Raw genomic sequence first — 18,790 nt, 5'->3', positions numbered from 1 at the left:
AAGAATAAGAGGAAGTAGGTGAGTACTTACGCTACTGATGGATAAAAAATTGTTATAGCCACTGTATAAGGAAATTTGGTAGTAAATAGCATTGTTAAAAATGGGTGCATTGTCATTTACAGACAGTTCTGGGTGTACTCTGATGATTTTGCAAATATGTTCCTATAAAAGGGTTTCATCTTCAAGAAATTCATAGAAAAGACTCTGACAAGTACAGGTTTCTGGTAACTGACTGTACTGCTGAACTGAATGAATAAGCATTTTCAGAACTCTGATGAAAAACTGATGAACTCATAAAAGTGCTAACAAAAGATCAAGATTAAAAAAAACAACAATTAATTACATGGGACTGAGTGAACTGATGAGGATGAGTATAACTTTTGTGACTTTCTGTCTGAATTTAAAAAAAAAAAAAATCCCACAAGGACTCAGAGGCAAGGAATATACAAATCAATTTTCACTGCAAAGTAAAGGAGCTGTTACAGTGGAGGATTACTGGACTGAATGTCAATATTATGACATAGTATGAGTGTGTTTCATGTTTGGTAATTGCAATCATTGTTGCTTTTGTTGTGGTCATCCATGTAAAATAAAAAAAAAAAAAAATGGGTGCATATTCTTTTGGAACCAGCTTTTGGTATCTGCTCTAGAAAAATACCTGCACAAGTATACAGAAGGCCATTTCATTATTTTACAGCAGAATTGTTTGCATTAGATAAAATAGAGAAACAAACCAAATGTTCTTCCATCAGTAATGGCTAAGTAAACTACATTGTAATACTATGCAAGAATTTTAGTGAATAGGACAAAAGTTTCTTTTGGTTTGTAGAACATATTCACTAGATACCTTATATTTTAAAATATCTATAAAAACAAATCAAGATATTTACAGGGGTATGTGTGTGTGTATAAATTCATAGTAAGAAGTCAGAAAATGTATACATGAACTGATAATAATAGTTCCTTGTGGGGAAGGAACTAGGTATGTGAGTGATGGTAAAATTTAACTTCATGATTATTTCTCATATCATAATATAATATTTGTAAAAATTAAAAATAAATACCAAAAATAAAATTTAGTGTGATGCATGCTGTAGAAACATGCATGAGTGAAGAACAGTAAGTGACTAATTTTAGGTGGCTGTAGAACAGGGAAATAGTTCACATTACTGAGTTCAACAGACATTCACTGCATGTGTTACGTTCCAAAGTGCATTTTACCAATTTATATCTTAAAGATTTCATAGAGGTATGATGTAAGGTTTGTGCAGCTTTTCCCATGGCAAAACTTCCTACAGTGGCATTGGATATTGTTTACCTCAAAGTCTCACACTTAGGGCAGTTACTCCTCTCCCTCTCCACTGCCCACCCTGCACCCTATGCTGTTTCCTCTTTGGTGTCCTCCTTCCTGGTCCTATGAATCTCATGCAGCCCTCTCTTACCAAAATCTTCTAGATGTCACACATGACCCTCCCACCTCAGTGTACCTGTGGAATTAAAGTATCCTATTCTCTAGTCTGTTGCTTTTCTCATGAGGAAAAGCTCTCTCTGGAATTCTGGCTGCTGAAATGTTTCACCTTGTTATGAAGTGTATCTGCTAAACATTGCAGTGGGTGCTGTGCCTACCAAATGAGTTGGGTAAAATCTCATCTTCAAGAAGCTTTGTTTCTAAGAGGGGAAAAAAAGACAGGTTGACCAAAAAGTGTGCTAGCGTTGTATAAATGTAAATACAGAAGTAGGTAAAGAGGACATTGATCACAAACAGTTAAATTTAAATGGAAAGGATGGAAAAAAGTTTCACAAAGAAGGTGAAATTTTAAGTGAGCATTGAAAGAGCAAATGTTGCATTTTCTGGACCCTGAAGGATGAGCTTAATGATTCAGCTCAAGATAATATATTTTAATAACCACAGAAATGTTCAAATATTTCAGTATTGCTAGAGAAAAGAAGTCTTGGGGAGCAGAAATAGAGAGAGGTGAACATTTCCCTTTGCATACCTGCTATTGAGTACTTGGTAATTACATATGAATATAAGTATATTACATAGGTCACATGCTTTTAATAAGAAAAATGAACAATTTTTAAAATTCAGTTATACTAAGTACAGAATTTGTAAAGCACAGAAGTAGCCCTATATAATGTTATTGTTAAATAAGTACATATATGTGAAAAAATCAGACTTAAAGATAAAATTATTATCTTCAGTATTTCCAGATGAGTGACAAACAAGTGATTCAATCTCTAAATTTTATTTATCTTTAGAATAAATAAATAAAGTTAATATTTAATTTATAAAACCTTAAATATAAACTGCTTTTGAGCAATCATTGTAACTTTCTGGTGTGTCCTCTGGTGAAGTTAAGAGAAAGACAAAGTGATAACCACAGTCAAGCAACGCACTCTTGATGCATGTAATGTTAACTGAACAAGCAGTTAACTGGGCAAAAATAAGTTGAGGTAGCTTTCTTCTGTTTTACTCACCAGGAAACATTCCTAAAGAACTGCATTATCAGTTAATAAAGTATCAACAAATTAAGAAGATGCCAAAAAACAGGAAATAGACCATGCAATACAACTAGCAATTTTTTTGAAAAGGAATTTACAAGTTCAAACAAAGAAGAGTTTACCCTCCCTAAACGAAACAAAGCAAAACTTCAGTTCAGATCTTGAGAAAGTGCTGTATATTGTAACTATCTTTTTAATGTGTTTTAGACCACCACCTCTCAGATTCCTTCTTGTCTTTCATACCTAGTATTCCCTAGTAGTCACTTAAAAAATAGCATAGCCATGCAGCAATTTCAGTCTAGAAAGAAGATAATATTTGAGTTGAGACTTGAATGAGGGAACTAGCCAAGCAATGATCTACAAAAAGAATTGTAGGTTCAGGAGACAGCCATTGCAAAAGCCAATCTGGCTTGTGTGCATGAACAATGGTGGTATTCCTAAAAGGTGAGGTCACAGAGGCAGATAGACTAAATAAATATTTGTAAATTATGATAAGGAATCTGGATGTGTTGCACTGTAATCATCTATTTGTCTACATCTTCCATAAGCCTATTCAGAGACTAACTCCATCTCATCTCCCAGTGTATCACTGAGGTTCATACTGTGCCTGGCACTAAGTAGACACTCTGTAGATATTTTTTGGATGAAATGATAGATGCACAACCTATTTTATTGGAATTTGGTACTTCCATATATAACTTCTATTCAAGTATGTACTTTAAAAAATATTATAATTTATGTATTTGAAAGCCTGGGAGCAAGCTATATTTAAGCCAGGATTTGGGTCACTAACAATAATAAGAAAGTTCTCTATGAGTAAATGTAAAGGTCATGTGGGGGCCCAATTATGTAGATGCTTTAAGCTAAATCTAGTTCAGCATTGACTATGATGTTTCCTTTCTCACGTAGAACTCTAATGAGCTTTACCCATTATCTTGATCATTAGTGAGCAAGCATTTCAGGACATTAAAGACAGTGGTCAGAACTGAAAATTGTTCTCACTTGTCTTATTCACTTTAATTCTATATTTAATTGGGGAAGCTAATGCTTTTCTATTTCAGTTTTCTATTCATAATTGTTGCCTCATGAATGCAGTACGGCGTTTGACATTTCATGTATGCCACACAGAATTTGTATTCTACGTTTATTTAAGCAACTCTCATAACCTGTTGCTTCATGAATAAGCTCTATGTTTAGCATCCAAAATTCACCTCTGAATTTCAGCTTTTGAAATTAATTTCTGAGTGTTTTTTCACAGAAACTTCTCACTGAAATTGCCATTCAGACTGATGTCAATGAAGCACATCAAGAAATTTTGATGAGACTCTGAATAAGTCATTCTAGATAATTTTTAAAAAATATATTTAAGCTAAAAGCATATTTAAAAAGCATAGTGTTTGCAGAAATAAATAAAATGAAGCTGATATTTAATCATAGAGGGTGGGATGTGAGGTTTTTGGGGGATCAAGGAGTAAGTTAGGAGAGAACTGTAGTTAATTTTCCCACTTGAAGAGATTTCAACCCTGAATTGTCAGAATGTCTTCAAGAATATTGTTTAATGTAAAGAAAAAGACAAGATTTGGAGATTCCACTAAGGAAATTGTGGTTTAGTGAATGATTAGTCAGGGTTCTCTAGAGAAATAGAACAGATAGAATGTGTATTTATATATGGAGAGACAGAGAGATTTATTTTAAGGAATTGGCTCACATGATAATAATGGAGGCTAGCAAATCCAAAATCTGCAGGGTGTGTTGGCAGTCTGGAGACCCAGGGAAGAGCCATGGTGCAGTTCAAGTTCAAAGGCCCTCTGCTGGCAGAATTTCTTCTTGATTGGGGAAGGTCAGTTTTTCTATTAAGGCCTCAACTGATTAGATGAGACCCACTCACACACAGCAGAGGCCATCTGCTTTACTCAAAGTCTACCAATTTAAAGGTTAACCTCATTCAAAAAACACTGTCACAGAAATATTCAGAGTATTGTTTGACCCAATGTCTGGGCACTTTGCTCAGCCAAGTTGACACATAAAATTAACCATTACAAATCTACCCCTTGTCACCTTGTCACCTATATACATCTCCTAAACTATACTTAATCTCTCAATAAGGACAATAATAAGGTCATAATTCTGCCTAACATGATACAACTAACCTGCATACAACTGAAAATGGCTAACCCTTTTCCAAGAAAAGGATGCAAAGTCCTTGAGTGATGCTTACTCTTCTCCTTGACATCCTGTAACTTAAATATTATGGTGTAAAGTTAACAATACTTGAATACTATAATATAAAGTAAATGTATCTTCTGTTACATGATAAGAGGATAAGAGAGGACAGAAAACACATTTGTTACATATGAAAACACATTTGTAACAAAATAAAGAAAATATTCATGACAATTATAGTTCTGATCTCTATATGGTCATGTGGTCAGAGCAAGCATCTCAGCTGGTCATGGTTCATTACTTGGTGGGGAGACCCAAACCTTCATTCCTGAGACATAGATATTTGGATGTTGTATGACACAACCATTCAGGTTTACTAGGAGCTTCTAACTGAAGACAAATTTATTTTTGACTTTCTTAAGTACTGTTTCCAAAATATTTAAAAGGAAATACCATTAATGGTAGAAAACAGTAAATATACTGAACCATTTCATCCCCCATCTCTCTTCAGGTTGGAATCCCTCAGTGGCCAAAAACAGGACATTTCTTTGAAATTTGTAATTTTAGCAACAAAGTGCATACAAAACTACTATTTAACTCCATCAACTTTTATTTGCTTTACAAAATAGTGCGTTTCAATGACTCTCTATCAAGTAAAATGAGCACTTCAAGGGTCGTACACTGCTCTTTTCATTGGAGACCAGTATAAGCAATGTGTTCAGAAGATATACTTAGGGTCTGTCTACTTAGCAGTGGGATTTTAAACAGATAGCAAATAATGCATTTCTTGACTAAAGATGTGGTCAGCCCTACTCTTACTTACAGTTCCAGCCATGGGCATTACTTAACCCTGTGTACCAAAAGCAGTCATGATCAGGTTTTTGCTGTTTCACACTGTTACTTTAACCCAGCACTGCAGTTGGCTCAGATGATTAATTAAGCAACACTACAACTTAAAGAAGAGCAGAGCTTGGAACCCCAACACTAATCTCTAGGAAATGACAGTCGCTTTCACAGTAATAAATGATTGGACAGCGACTATAGTTGTCTTTAGCAAAAACTGTATGCTTGAACTGATGATGCATATTCCTGGTGTGAAGAATGACAAAACCTTCACCCATCATATAAAAATATCCCATAATCTATCCGTTATTTTTGATAGGTCAAATCCTCCCGGACGGGAAAAAGATCTATCCTCTAATATTAATAGTACCTTTGAAATACATAGCCTATTTATAATAATGGTAGGTCTTAGATTTTTCTAGTCTTAGAACTCTAAGGAAATAAATTGACAAATTAAGGTTAAAACACTTAAGATAGAGTGGATGTATAAGAAATTTAAAAATCTATGTTTTTTCTCTGTATATTAAACATATATATTAATTTTTCAGGCATTTCATTCAATGATATTTAATGTTATATTTTAAGTTTGTATTGCACTTGATATTTTGCAAATGAATCATTGTATATGGTGGCTCCTAAAATAATATGTCATTAATTAATATTAATTAGTTGTTTTTTTATTTGCTCATACCCAAAATCAATCTGAAGCAGCAAATAACTAGTATCTTTGACACTTTAAAAAATCTACAGTTTGATTGGAAAGTGTGTGATAACAGACAATATTTACTTAACTTGGAACTAAGCTTAAAACCAAGGCTTCTGAAGGCCAAATGAATGTTTTTTTCTAGTATAAAATAATATATAACCAACTTTTTAGGAACTTCCTTAGATTTTAATTTATGACTCATTTATGCAATATTTCATCAAAGAGTATTTATATATAAAATATTTCATTTCATTTGTTATTCATGGGAGTATTTGCTACTACTTTCTAATTCTTGTCTGGTGTGAATAATAACATATAAAAAAAACCCTTGCATGACTACCATCATCTTTATCAAATAATACACAATACATTGATTTGACTATTGGATCATAATATTTGGATAGTGTGGTGTTGTTCAGTACCATACAATTATGAAAAAAGCAGGGAGGAGAAAAATGAAAGTCTTAAAAACCTAATGGAAAGAGTGAAAATGGGGAAAGTGAAAAATATAGAGGAAATGGAAATAAATGCATATTATTGGAGTGGGGGTGTGCCACACAGACTGTTTCAAGGGAAGCTTAGTGTCAGTATGATAGATTTTGTGTCATCAGGATATTCTAAGCTTAAGAATTTCATGGATGATATTATACAAATAGGGAACACAGGGTTGCATGATTTGTTCATCATTATACCATGTATCTGTTACAACTGTATGTAATCCTAATGCTCTGTGTCTCAGTCATTTGTTTAGATGAATGAGTTGCTTTTGTTTCAATTGCTAAAATAAAAGTATATGAAGATTTTGTTGGCTTAGAGTGACCACACTAAAACAAAAGAAAACAAAACAACCTTAGGTGATTTTCTTTTCTGAGGAAAAATAAGGCAAATAATGTAACCTAGGGGAAAAAAATCAGTCCTGCTTAATCTTACTTCAGCAGAGAAGGAAAAGAATTTGGCTTACTCAAACTCTGTCTATTCTAAAGATGGACACTTTAGAAATAGTATTAACTTTTCAAGAATTGTTAATATTGCTTATGTTGATGCATCAGTATTTCTTAATACACTAGAGAATAGTAGACTAATGTTCTCATAAAGTATATTTTTTTAAAAAAATCCTTTATCTTAATTTCATTATAAAGATTACTCAGTATTTGGTGTATGCCTTGTTTCCAATAAGTCATGTAAAGATTTGGAATCTTGAACAACTATTTGCATTGATTTTTCTTGTGAATAAAAATAATATGACTAATCTCCTGGCTAAAAAAGAATATTCCTCATATGTCTGGGTTATAGTATTTATTATTAGGTAACACATCTATTTATCGATTATTTGTCACCTGAATTCCTTTGAGTCTGTGGCTTTGTCACCAATATCCTAGCTACAAAAACAGAGGGAGAGAGAGAAGGAAGGAAGGAAGGAAGGAAAAAGGGAGAGAAAGAGAGAAAGAAAGAAAGAAAGAAGGAAAGAAAGAAAGAAAGAAAGAAAGAAAGAAAGAAAGAAAGAAAAAAAGAAAGAAAGATAAGAAAGAAAGAAGGAAAGAAAGAAAGAAAAAAACAAAGAAAGATAAGAAAGAAAGAAGGAAAGAAAGAAAGAAAGGAAGGAAGGAAGAAAAGAAGGAAGGAAGGAGAGAGGCCAGGAGGAAGGGATGGAAAGAGGAAGGAAGAAAGAAAGAAAAATTATTCACACACCCATAAAACTGAAATATGCCCACTGGCTGTAACCTATCTTCAGAAATGGATGTCACTTCATAAAAGCGAGATTCTCAGCCAAAGCTCTAGTTTTAAAATAAAACGTGAGCTTTAAAAAATTTTGTGTTCAAGCTTACTGGACTTGGCCCCTGGTTTGAAATCACTGCCAATTGACTCTCTGACAGCATGAAAATATAATGTTAAATCCTATGGATTTGCCATTTTAAATGTCAAAACTGACAAGTGTCAGCACTTTGATATAATTCAACCTAATAGAAGAGTAATAGTCACTACAGGGTATGAGGAGACAATATAAGATATGTTTGTCTGCTAATAGTTCTTAATTACATAAGAGAAAGAAGTCAAGTATGAAAATTATGTTTTATATATGATCAGAAAAGTTTTAAAGTGGATTAGCCTGGATTGAGAATGGAAGTAGGATGGAAGACGTTCTAAGAGAAAAGAGAAATACCAACAAATATATGAAAGTAGGAAAATGTAGACTGTATTGGGAGAGTTATAACAGAAAAAGTAGACTTCTATTGGATGCATGTGAAAGAATAGAGAGAGGCAAGAATCTAAGGGCCAACAGTGGCCAGATTTTAAAGATCTTTGACAGTTACATGAAAAATATATGAATCTAGTATATAATAGAAAAAGTAATAAAGGCTTTTCATTCAAAAAAGTCACATGAGCTGTCCTGAACTTTTTTAAGATAGGTAAAGCAATGGTGTGTATATTGGGGAAAAGGTGTATGAGCAGACCCTCAAAGCTGAGAAATAAAATTGAAACTATTTTAGCAATAATAATCTGGCAATAACACTACAACAAAATTGGCAGAAGAAATGGGAAAAAAAGAGGGACTTGAGAAGCACTGTGAGGAGTTAATCTACATTCGTTACTCTCTTCTATGGACATGGTTAAATGCTATGAAATATCTAGATTTGGTCTCCAAGGATCTTAGAGTGTAGTAAACAGTATAACAAATGTAAGTCAGTGTCTATTATTAGTATTATTAAATTTTGTGGCCCTTCTACATGCCAGACTACTCCTAGTGCACTAACATGTAGAAGGCAGAAAGTGATATTACTGGAGAGACAGTGCTAGGGAGCTCCTTCTGGGGAAGAGACAAGAAAGGCATTGTGAAGAAGGGGAAATAGTATTTACATCTTCAAATATTTGTAGACTTTGGACACATCAAGATGACTTGGCAATTAATTCAATATGGGGGAGTTAGCAATGAAAAAAGAAGAATCAATGATAACTAGGTTTCCAAATCTGAATGACAGTGCTCTCTAGGGAAATAAAGATATCTTGATTGAAGGGTGAGATAGTTTTCAGAGGAATGATGATGACTTTGTTTATAGCCAGGCTGAAGGTGAGAGATGCCAGTGCAAGTGCAGGGTTGTGAGTATTGAGAGAGCTGAGTTAGGCAGGAGACACTTGAAATACTAAGACCTTCTCAAAACTCCAGACACTCAATATCACTATAATATATCATTTTCCCCTTAAAATTCAATAATGTATGGCTGATCCTTAATGTTTATACATATGTTTATAAAATCATTTTTATCAGTTTTTTAGTTCTCTGCATTTTACTTCATTTTCATCATCAGCACCAACAGCTGCATTTGTTTATAAGAAATGAACTGTTTAATCACCATCAAAGAATGGTTTCATATGCAGCACTAAGCAGAGAGCAAGAAACTGGCCTTATGAAGAAATTAGGTTTACTTCCATTCCAAATCAGTCTCAGTCTGTGACTGTATGTCTCTGTCTCTGCCTCTGCCTTTCTCTCTTCTCTCTCTCTCTCTCTGTGTGTTTCTCAAATATCTGGTAACTGACACATTCCATCAGGGTCTTGGAAACAAATCCATACTCTCAACAATATATATTAACTACCAATATGCAACAGGATTGCATAGTGCTAGAGATACAATGTTTAATGGAATAGAGGGTCACATTTTTATGGTACTTACAATCTATTCACCATTCCTTCAACACAGTTGCATTTCACACATCTGCTATGAGAAAGAGATTTTGGTAGCAGAGAGGTAGATAGTAATATACAGCTAATACACCATTAACAAAGATGGCTGTGCTAGAAAGAAAAAGTTTCAGATGCTATTTATATCAGGAGGATCTGACCTAGCCTAGTTGATCAGGGAAGGTATTTTCGATGAAGGGACATATAAACCAACAACTGAAGAGTGACTTATCCAGTATATTAATTGTGACAAACATATTCTAGACAGATGAATAGCAAGTGTGAGAGAGTGGTTTAGGTAAGGTAAGACAGGATATATGTTTAGATTTTCTGTTATAAAAGAAATTAAACAAAATATAAGATTATTTGCTTTTTAACTCAATACATGTATTTTTATGATGAAGTGGTTTAATTATTCATGGCCCTGGTTATTTGGAGGGGACACAAAGGAGGGGTGGTATTTGGTTAAATTGGAGACATTGTAAGTGGGCAAAAGGAATAATGTATTAGATTCGGGGACAAAACTTTTGCTGTCATTTAAGACACAATGAAAGGCTCAATTGGCTTTCTCCAAGCCCTTGCCTGCTCTTCGATGCCAAAATTTAAGGCATTGTGTTTGACTGAAAAGCACACTGTGAGTTGTATACATCCTTCCTGATCCCTCTTATGACCCAGAACTTGTATTTCAGTTCTATTGTAAAACCAGACAACTGTGAATTAAACTGAATTTTGGGTAAATTAAATCTGATTGTATACTTCTCCTTCTGTAAACAGGCCTCTAAAATTCACAGAGTATTTAATCCATTTTGAGTTTATTTTTTGCACAGTGTTAGAGAATGTTCTAATTTCATTCTTTTGCAGGTATCTGTCCTGTTTTCCCAGAACCACTTATTGAAGAGACTGTCTTTTCTACACTGTATATTCCTGCCTCCTTTGTCATAGATTAATTGACCATAAGTGCATGGGTTTATTTCTGGGCTTTCTATCCTGTTCCACTGATCTATGTGTCTGTTTTTGTGCCAGTACCATACTGTTTCGATTACTGTAGTTTTGTAATATAATCTGAAATCAGGGAGTATGATTCCTCCAGCTCTATTTTTCTTTGTCAAGGTTGCTTTGGCTATTTTTTTTCTCAAGATTGCTTTTGTGTTTCCATACAAATTTAAAGATTATTTGTTCTAGTTCTGTGAAAAATGCCATTAATATTTTGATAGAGATTGCGTTGAATCTGTAGATTACCTTGAGTAGTATGGTCATTTTAACAATATTGATTCTTCCAATCCAAGAACATGGTATATCTTTCCATCTGTTCTTGTCGTCTTCAATTTCTTTCATCCGTGTCTTATAGTTTTCAGAGTACAGGTCTTTTGCCTCTTTAGGTAGGTTCATTCCTAGGTATTGTATTATTTTGATGTGATGGTAAATGGGATGGTTTCCTTAGTTTCTCTTTCTGAGAGTTCATTGTTAGTGTATAGAAATACAACAGATTTCTGTATATTAATTTTGTAACCTGCAACTTTACCAAATTCGCTGTTGAGCTCTAGTAGTTTTCCAGTGGCATCTTTGGGATTTTCTATGTATAGTATCATGTCATCTGCAAACAGTGACAGTTTTATTTCTTCCTTTCCAATTTGGAGTCCTTTGATTAAAGACCTAAATGTAAGACTGTATATTATAAAACTCCTTGGGGAAAACAGACAGAACACTATTTGACCTAACTCACAGCAATAGTTTTTTGGATCCATCTCCTAAAGTAAAGGAAATAAAAGCAAAAATAAACAAATGGGACCTAATTTAACTTAAAAGATTTTCCACAGCAAAGAAAACCATTGACAAAATGAAAAGACAACCTACTGAATGGGAGAAAATAGTTGCAAATGATATGACCAATAAGAGATTAATATCCAACATATATAAACAGCTCATAAAACTCAATATCAAAAACCAACAAACAACCCCATTAAAATATGAGCAAAAGAACTGAATAGACATCTTTCCAAAGAGGAAAGGCAGATGGCCAACAGGCACATGAAAATCTTCTCAACACCACTAATCATCAGGGAAATGCAAACCGAAACCACAATGAGATATCACCTCACACCTCTCAGAATGGCTATCATCAAAAAGAACACAAATAACAAATGTTGGCAAGCATATGGAGAAAAGGGAACAATTTTACACTGTTAGTGGGAATGTAAATCGGTGCAGCCACTGTGGAAAACAGTATGGAGGTTTCTCAAAAAACTAAAAATAGAACTACCATGTGACCCAGCAATTCCACTCCTGGGAAAAACGCTAATTTGAAAAGATACTTGGACCCCAGTGTTCACAGAAGCATTATTTACAATAGCCGAGGTATGGAAACAACCTAAGTGTCCATCAGCAGATGGAGAGATAAAGAAGATGTTATATATATATATATATATATATATATATATCACATATATATAATGGAATGCTACCCAGCCATAAAACAGAATGAAATTTTGCCATTTGCAGCTACATGGATGGACATGGAGGGTATTATGCTAAGTGAAATAAGGCACGAAGAGATAGACAAATACTCTATGATACCACTTATATATGGAGTCTAAAAATATAACAAAATATAACAAAAAAGAAGAAGACTCACCAATATAGACAACAACCTAGTGGCTACCAGTGAAGGGAGGCAATACAGGGGTGGGGGAGTGGGAGATATAAACTATCAGGTGTAAGATAGGCTCAAAGATGTATTTTACAACATGGGGAATGTAGTCAATATTTTGTAATAATTGTGAATGGAAAGTAACCTTTCAAAATTGTATTAAAATATTTTTCAATTAAAAAAATGAAATTATCAGTCATAATTATTTTTTTAAGCAGATTTAAAATTGTATTGCCAAAATATTGTCCTGTAATTTACAGAAGTAAATCATAATTGATACCAAAAGAGTACCACCTTCAAGAGAAGGCTTTTCAAAACATCAAGCAGAATACTTCGTTTCTAATCGGTCTAGTTCACCTTTACTACAATTTTATTATCTCTCTTTTACTTCAGTGTCAGCAAGTCATGTGATAGAATCCCTCTCATGCAGTCCGCTCCGAATGTTGTGCTTCAAAGTCCAACCTCTCTAGCAACTAGCCTTTTTGAAGTAGGACCTCAGGAGGTTGTAACTGAAGCACAATTATTTCTTAACTTTGAAACTTAGTCCATCTTTGCAGAAAAGCCTTCAAGTTCCTGCCAGCAGCTTCTGGTCTAATCTTTACACCTTAGCTATCCTTAATTAGTGCTTAACCTTACACCTTAGGTAGCCCCCTTTTCTAGAGCAGCCTTCTGCTACCCATGGCAGAAAAATCATTTTGCTTGCATTTTTCCCTGACACCTATCCTTATATATATTTTTTCTTCAAAGTTAGAGATTGGAAGTATAAGAGAGAAAAGAAATGCAGTGTTTCCATCCCTCTTGATCTCATGATTTTTCTGCCCTTTCAGAAAAGGAGTATAACTTGATTTCCATGGCAACCCCACTGCTCCAGCCTTTAGCAAGTTTATACTTAATTTTTCCTTATATTTAATAGAACTGACATTATTTTTCTTAACTGAGCTCATGTTCATTTGCTGACAGAAGCTGCTTTTTTTTAAAAGGATCTTACATTGCCATACTGAGTGAAGTAAATCAGACAGAAAAAGACATATCATGATATCATTTACATGTGGAATCTAAAAAAAAAGGTACAAATGAACTTACCTACAAAACAGAAATAGAGCTACATATGTAGAAAATAAACTCATGATTACCAGGGGGTAGGGTGAGGGAGGGATAAATTGGAAGATTGGGATTGACATATGCACACTACTATATATAAAATAGATAACTAATAAGGACCTACTGTATAGCACAGGGAACTCTACTCAGTACTCTGTAATGGCCTATATGGGAAAAGAATCTAAGAAAGAATGGATACATGTATATGTATAACAGATTCACTTTGCTGTACACCTGAAACTAACACAACATTATAAATCAACTATACCCCAATAAAATTATTAAAAATAAATAAATAATAAACAAACAAATAAAAGGATCTTACAGTTTGGGGGCAACTTTAACATTTGAACATCCTGCAATACATATGTGGCTAAATTTGCTCTGTGTAGGTTAATCAGTCACTTTTACCTTAGTGGACATCAACAAATTCTGACAGGTTTACTCTTAATAGAGTTAGGGGAGAGTAGGGTCTAAATAGGGCTATTAACATAGAAAGGACATTCTTAAAATAAGGATTCAAAATGAAAGGACTGGGGATGAACATAAAGCTTATTTCACAACTTCTGTGGTCAAGTTGTTTAAATAACAGAAATATGTATGTATTTTAAATAAAAAGATGTATTCATGCTCTATCTCAAAATTTTGAGAATATTCACCCACCCACCATGGATAGTCATTTTCTTGCCAAAGCTGGAGATCGATTGAAGTGAACTTTTCTAGAGATTTTTAAAAAATCACATCTCAGATTCCACTCATATTTAATAAAGGCAAAGTTACTAAAGAATTGCAATAATTTCAAGATTAAATATTTAAACTATGTGGGTTAATTAATTTGCCCATGTCTTTTCTTCCTCTTTCTCTGTGTGTCTTTTATATTCAGTTTTTATTTCCTCATTTCCTTTATTTCCTTTAAAATAAGAAGGTTGAACTTGTCATAAGAACCTGAGGTTTACATGGAGATTAGTTAGAACTGGGCTTTTATGATGCTCTGTGTGGTGTGTATGTGTGTGGGGTGTGTGTGTTTGCATATGCTTGCCTATGTGTGCATGCATGTGGGGAAGGAATCCTTGTTACCATTCTCTTATATACAAATAAATGATTGTATCAGTTTTCTTTACTATTAAGGACTTTTAAAAATCTTGAAATAGAAAATAGTTGGGTACTTTACTTGGGTGAAGCATGTCTTCCCCTTATGTTAGTACTTCATTTTAACAGCCAAGGGCAGAGAGTGGAAATCAAGAAGTGCGGTGATAGAACCCTGAGGCAAATAAGCAAGATCAGGTGCTTCCTGCATAGTTTGTACTGACTCAGAAGAAAATAATCACGGTGCTAAGACAAAGATGAGAGGAAAAATCACCTACTCCTTGGTAAGGCTTTTTATTTTTCTAGTTACTCAGTAGGTTAGTTAATTGGCTAGTTAATGAGTTAGTTCTTAGCTTAAGACTAGCATGCTGAAAAGTGCATGCAGGTATGATTCCTTGGTACAGATTTTTGTAAGTAAGTTACAGCAGCCAAGTTAGACAGACTGACTGATGTGTTCCTGCTGAAGATGACAAGATTGAGCAATCAAAAAGAAATGTAAGCTTCCAGATTGTGTTGTTTAAATATAGAAAATAAAAATGAGGAAATAAGAACAAGACAGAATATGAAATTTCTTAGAAAGAAATACAGTCTATTTCCTTTGTAGAATTTAGCCAGAAGGAGAAGTTAAATTTTCTTATGAAAATCAAACATGCACTCTATAAGAGTCTGAATAATACTTTGCTTAGCTTAATTAAAATTTAGTTTTAAACAACTGAGCCTCAGTTTCCACATCTATAAAATTAAGATAATGATAGTAGTTACATCATAAGACTGTTTTGATGATTAAATGAATAATTTTATTGAAGAGTATTTTAAAATGCTATCACATAATATTAAATAATAGCTATAGAAATAATTGCTAGGTTCTAAAACCATACACCTAAGAGAATATCTAAAATCAACAAAAACTGAGTTACAAGTTAACCCCATGGTGCTGACCTATTTGAAAGATACATGATCCCTAAGATGTACAGAATGCAGAGATTGTATAAATTTGATGGTATTGTGATGTTGATGATGACAAAGACGATGATAATGGTGAGAAAAAGAGTAATAATCACCATTTATTTTTTTTAATAAATTTATTTATTTATTTATTCATTTTTTGGCTGCATTGGGTCTTCGTCGCTGCACGCGGCCTTTCTCTAGTTGCGGCGAGCGGGGGCTACTCTTTGTTTCGGTGTGCGGGCTTCTTGTTGCGGTGGTTTCTCTTGTGGAGCACGGGCTCTAGGCGCGCGGGTTTCAGTAGTTGTGGCTCACGGGCTCTAGAGCACAGGCTCAGTCAGTAGCTGTGACACACAGGCTTAGCTGCTCTGCGGCATGTGGGGTCTTTCCGTACCAGGGCTTGAAGCCGTGTCCCCTGCATTGGCAGGCGGATTCCTAACTACTGTGCCACCAGAGAAGACCTCACCGTTTATTTAAGTACCTTCCATGGGTTAGATCTGTACTGGAAACATCGTATATGTAATTACTTATTATTTTTTTTTTAAGTTGGCATTTACTGAGTGATTTTTAGGAATAAAGCACCATAATAAATATTATTGGGAACACAAAGACTCCAATGGTGCCTCTGATCTCAAAGTACCCAGTGTTATTGGAGAGATATGATATGAACTAGGACAAATTAAATATCAATGAAATATTTGCAATTGCTCCAAACTTCCGTAGCTTCATCCCTTTGATTGGAAAGTAGTACTGTATTCAAATGTAAATAACTCATAAAATCAACTAGGGAAAAATTCCATCTTAACATGTTCCCTTGAAATCCAAATCAGAAGGATAGACTATCACCCATTTCACTGCTAAACTCAAAATAGCTATTTGTCTAACTATGCTTTTACATAACTTTTTGGTAACTTATTATTTCAGCTTTAAGTATGGAAGATATTTGAATTATCTGAGAGAGATATGGAATTCTGAATTGTAATCATCCAAAACTACAATGATCTCATCTGTAACGTATCAATTGGATAATTTTTCCTTTAGAGGTTAATGCAAATAATTTAATATAAATTACTAAACTAATTTATAGTATTCTTTATTTCAGCTAAATGATGCAGATTTGAGCATTGCAAAATATAAATGGATATGAAACATGTAAAAGCAAATTACAGCACTTTTGGCATATATTGATTGTGCTTTTTGGAAAAAAGATATGCTAGACTCTAGAGCCATAGTATTTTGCTGTTAAGTCACTTGGTCATCATCTGCCAGAGACTTCACTGAAGGCAGGGAGTTGAAAGCTTCAGCTATACACATACGATTTTATGTTATTAATATTAATAGATTGTATTTTTTAATATTTTCAATCACCCAAGATTAAAAGTCATAACTAAATAAAATAATGAGCCAAATCAAATCAAAGTTCAGAAAAAAATGAGTGAAAATATAACTAATAATAATGTCTGCTGTTTAGTCTCTTGCAAACTGAAATATTTGTGCATGTTATGAAAATAATTGTTATATATGACTCCATTCTTGCACCTGATAAATATGCAGTTTATCAGCAAACTGGCAAATGGCAACGGGTCAAGGGAAAAGGAAAAAATTGTTGGGGTTTAGGATTTCTAAAATTAGTTATTAAAAAAATCTCAATTGATGTTTTTGATTTTTAAAAAAATAACTTTAAAAAATATTTGATTGTAGAGCAGTCTATATTTTTTTAAACTCTAGGATTTAAAAAAGAGAGGATGTAAATATTCCTAGAGATGTGCTGTCCCTAATGGCCAGAGGGAGAAACTGGCATTTCTTCCTGTGTGTTCACACAGTGCAGTACTCTTTTTAGCATGTTATTACACTCTTCTTTTTTATTATTGTTAGCTTACCTGCTTATTCATTGTAAACCCTTAAACTGTGCATAGTATTGATTTCGGACGCAGGTGGCAGTAAGCGGCAGCTTGCAGCAAGCAGCAGCAAGCAGTAGCTGGAAGCAAAATCTCAGCTCCCTGATGGGGAATCAAACCCAGGTTGCCTGGATAGAAACCAGAATCTTACCCACTAGACCACACGATCAGCAGCCAGAACCTAAAACTCCAGTGCTTTGTATACCTTGAAATGAAGAATCTGACAAGGTGTTGGAAGGTATAGAAGAAAGTAAAGTATTTATTAGAAAAGCAGAGTACATGCAAAAAGATGCACAGGCAAACTCAGCGGGAGAGTCGCGAGAGCTGTGCCTTTGGTAAGTTTATATCCTTTTTTAAGGGGGCAGTCTTCCGGGTCTTTGTCTTCTTCTGGGCCAATCATATTGTTTTGACCCCATGGCTAATTTGCCTCTGAACCCTCCCCTGGGTGTGCACGCACTCCTCAGTCAAGATGGATTTCATCACAAAGGCCTCTGGGAGGGAGATAGCAGGACTTACTATGGTCTGGCATCCCCTGCCTTTTTGACCCTGTGAAGGTTTTTGCCCATGCATAGTGTCTCCCTTGCCCCAAGGATGGGAAATGTATGAGCTCTTGATCTTTTAACAGGGTTTAGGTCCTCTCTGTCCCTGCCATAAAAGTGCCCAAAGTCCGGTTATCTACCCTATTCCTGTTGCTGTTTCTTATATTGAGGTGCACATCTCGAAATATAGACAGGAGTCTGGTCATAAATATGTAGTCCTGGAGCCCGTTTGTTTCTTGCCTAGGGAAATGTAAACAGGGCGCTGGTAATGAATGTCCGGTCTGGAGTCCATCTTCTTCTCACCCCAGGAGGTGTGAACAGGAGGCCAGTTGTAAATGCTTAGCCTGGAGCCCGTCTATCTCTTACCTCATTATTTTAGATTTATTTTCTTCTTTTCTTCCTTCCTTCCCTCCTCCTTCCCCTTCCTCTCTCCAAAAGCATGTTCTTACAGTCTACCTAGTCCAGACCTCTAATCTCTTGTTTCTGTGTGCTGTGTATACTCTGTGTTGTGCCTTCACTACTGTTTACCATCCCTTCTTCCTGTGAGACTCCCAGTTTGCCTCTAACTCTAGGTTATTCCAATGTCTGAATATAGTATCCTACAATATAAGAATCTAACTAAAATTTTACTGCCTGTGGAAATAACTTTCCTCAAAATATATTTATTTAAGGACAACTATG

At 34.5% G+C, this 18,790-nt stretch overlaps 1 protein-coding gene across 10 annotated transcripts in view; it reads left to right on the top strand.

Moving 5' to 3' along the window:
* GRIA4 (glutamate ionotropic receptor AMPA type subunit 4) overlaps positions 1-18,790 on the top strand; it is a 548,948-nt gene that overhangs the window by 101,165 nt on the left and 428,993 nt on the right. The window lies entirely within an intron of this gene.

The sequence above is a fragment of the Balaenoptera physalus genome (genome assembly GCF_965194825.1).
Source record: "Balaenoptera physalus genome assembly, chromosome: 10".
Taxonomy (NCBI): domain Eukaryota; kingdom Metazoa; phylum Chordata; class Mammalia; order Artiodactyla; family Balaenopteridae; genus Balaenoptera; species Balaenoptera physalus.
The sequence above is the reverse complement of the archived record's forward strand: the minus strand, read 5'-3'. Positions and strand labels throughout refer to the sequence as shown.